A 2581-nucleotide genomic window follows, 5' to 3' on the forward strand; every position below is an offset into this window, starting at 1 on the left:
AAAAAAAAAAAAAACAGTTTAAGAAGAATGTGTGGGAAGAGTAAATCTAAACACTACTTCTTCCTGAACTCATGTCTTCATCTCAGATGAGTAAAGAGGTTTCCTTTAGCCATATTTTAACACTTCACACAGAAGCACTTTCCATTTCATTTGCCCAGTCTTGGCCCTCAATCTCCAGGTATCTTCAATTCTTATTTAATATATACTTGCTGGATATGCAATAGTGACTCCACTAAGGATTGCCTAAGTCACTTTTTTGCCTATACTCTCTTTAGCCAGAAATAAACAGTAACATATCAGTAGGAAAACAGAAGAAAGACTTTAAAAATTGGCTTAAATGCCAAACTACTTCTTTCTAATGTACCATTTAATTTCCTCTATTTTACCAAATTCCGTATTCAAGTCCTTAGAATTTAAAGGATTCAGGAAAATATACAGTGGTTTCCACTGCTCCACTTGCTACTGCCCCAGCTGTAGAGGCTTTAAAATATTCATCGGTACAAGACATATTCATTCATACAAGACATATGAACACTGCTATGTGTGGCCTAACACAACCCAGCAATTTATTCTTTCTGAGTTCTAGAGACCACAAGTCCCAAATCAGTATCAGAAAGCTGAAACCAAGGAATAGGCAAAACTGAGCCCCTCCAGAAGTTCTAGAAAGGAATCTATTCCTCTTCTATCTCTGTGGACTGCCAGCATTTCTTGACTTGTGGCCACATCATTCCCATCTCTTTCTCCAGTAGTCATACTTCCTGTTTTCTCCTCTTCTGTCTGTACCTTATCTCCCTGCCTCTTTAAGGCCCCCTTAGATAATCTATGACAGTGCCAATTAATGAATAGTGGAGTTTTAAAGTGGATCAGTCGCTGGGTGCTGGTGGCTGATGCCTGCAATCCTTGCTATTCAGGAGGCTGAGATCTGAGGATTGAGGCTTAAAGCCAGCCTGGTCAGGAAAGTCTGTGAGACTCTTGTCTCCAATTAACCACCAAGAAAATCAAACGTGGTGCTGTGGTTCAAAGTAATTCAAAGTAGTAGAGCCCTGAGCCAAAAGTATCAGAGACAGTGCACAGGCCCCAAGTTCAAGCACTATGATTGAAAAAAATAAATGAAGTAGATCACCCTAGTATATACTAGGTACTACTGACTGAGTCCTCACTGGGGGGGGGGGGAAGCAAAGTAGCATGGGCTTTACTGTACCTGGTATCATACAAACTGTTGTCAACTGCTCTTTTCTAGTTAGGGACTATAACATCTTTGTGACATAAAAACAATAGTCACCTACAACAAAAATAAATGCATTAGATGGATGCTGGAGGCTTTTACCTGTAATCCTAGCTACTCAGGATGCTAAGATCTGAGTGAGGATCACAGTTCAAAGCCAGTTTGGGCAGGAAAAGTCTTTAAGACTCTTATTTCCAATTAACCACCAAATAGCCAGAAGCGGAGTTGTGCAAGTGCAAGTTGCAAGTTTAGAAAAATAAAAGCTCTCTCCCCTTACCACCCTCCACACCAACAACAATAAAAGGCAACTAGAAATGACCACTTCTCTCATCATTAAAAGAGCTAGGTGCCTGTGGGTCACACCTGTATCCCTGGTTACTCAGGAGACTGAGATCTTAGGATCACAATTCGAAGTCAGGCTCAGCAATGAGGCATCCCCAATCAATCAAACCACCAAAAAGCACCAAAAAGTGGAGTGTGGCTCCAGTGGCAGAGAGTTCATGTTGAGTGAAAAAATCTCAGGGGCTCAGCACCCAGGCTGTGAGTTCAAGGCGCAGGGCGGACGTGGACAAAATAAAAATCTATCTGTCTGTCTATCTTGTCATCTCTCTATACGCAACCTTATAATCACTGCACTTGGGGGGGAGGGTGAACTCCCCCCCCAACCTCCCCAATCCCTTATGCCCAGAGACCTGTCCGTCTAGCTGGTCTCAGGGTGGCTTTTTTTTTCTTGAATTCGCTGCTAAAAGCAACAGTCCTCACTTCTTTCCCCTGACCTCCGAGCTGAGCCTGGTGCACAGGCCGGAAAGCTGGGCGTGGGACGGCCGGGGTGGCCGGTAGCACAGCACAGTCCTGGCCCAGCGTGGGACGGCCGGGGTGGCCGGCGGCACAGCACAGTCCTGGCCCAGTCCCCGCGGGAACCGGGGGCAGGTGACTGTCCCAGGCTGGACTCCCCCTCGGTGTTTGTCTCCTCTCTGTCCCCACCTTCCCAGGCAGGTTAGGCAGAAGAGCGGGTTCGGGTTGGGGGGCCCCCATGACACCCCACAAATCAAGTCATCGCACGGGCCCCCCCCCCGGAGGTCTCGAACTCTTCCCAGAACAGCCGCTGCCCACTCTGCAAAAGACGTCGTTGAATTGAGCATCTACCGTGTGCACCACAAGGCTATGGAAGGTTCCAGAAATGAACACCTCCGTGGAGAACGACTCGCCCCGGTCCCCCAGGCCGCGTCCTGCCCCTGTACCTGCTACCAACACCTCATCCTAAGAGACCGGCCACATCTCCGCGGGGGCAGCGGCCGCACCTGTGCGACCCGGGGACCGACGGGCTCCCCACTGCGCCCCGAAGCCCCGCGGCGG

The 2581-nt window shown here is 48.0% G+C and overlaps 1 protein-coding gene across 1 annotated transcript in view; it reads right to left on the reverse strand.

Annotated features, from left to right (window-relative positions):
- The window catches only part of Ccdc158 (coiled-coil domain containing 158), a 95814-nt gene extending 93268 nt beyond the window's left edge, over positions 1–2546 (reverse strand). Inside the window, exon 1 of the mRNA XM_013020096.1 lies at positions 2467–2546. The gene's annotated coding sequence lies outside the window, so the exon portion shown is untranslated. The remainder of the gene's footprint in view (positions 1–2466) is intronic.
- Between the last annotated feature and the right edge of the window lie 35 nt (positions 2547–2581).

Source organism: Dipodomys ordii, unplaced genomic scaffold, assembly GCF_000151885.1.
Source record: "Dipodomys ordii isolate 6190 unplaced genomic scaffold, Dord_2.0 Scaffold49, whole genome shotgun sequence".
NCBI classification, from domain to species: Eukaryota; Metazoa; Chordata; class Mammalia; order Rodentia; family Heteromyidae; genus Dipodomys; species Dipodomys ordii.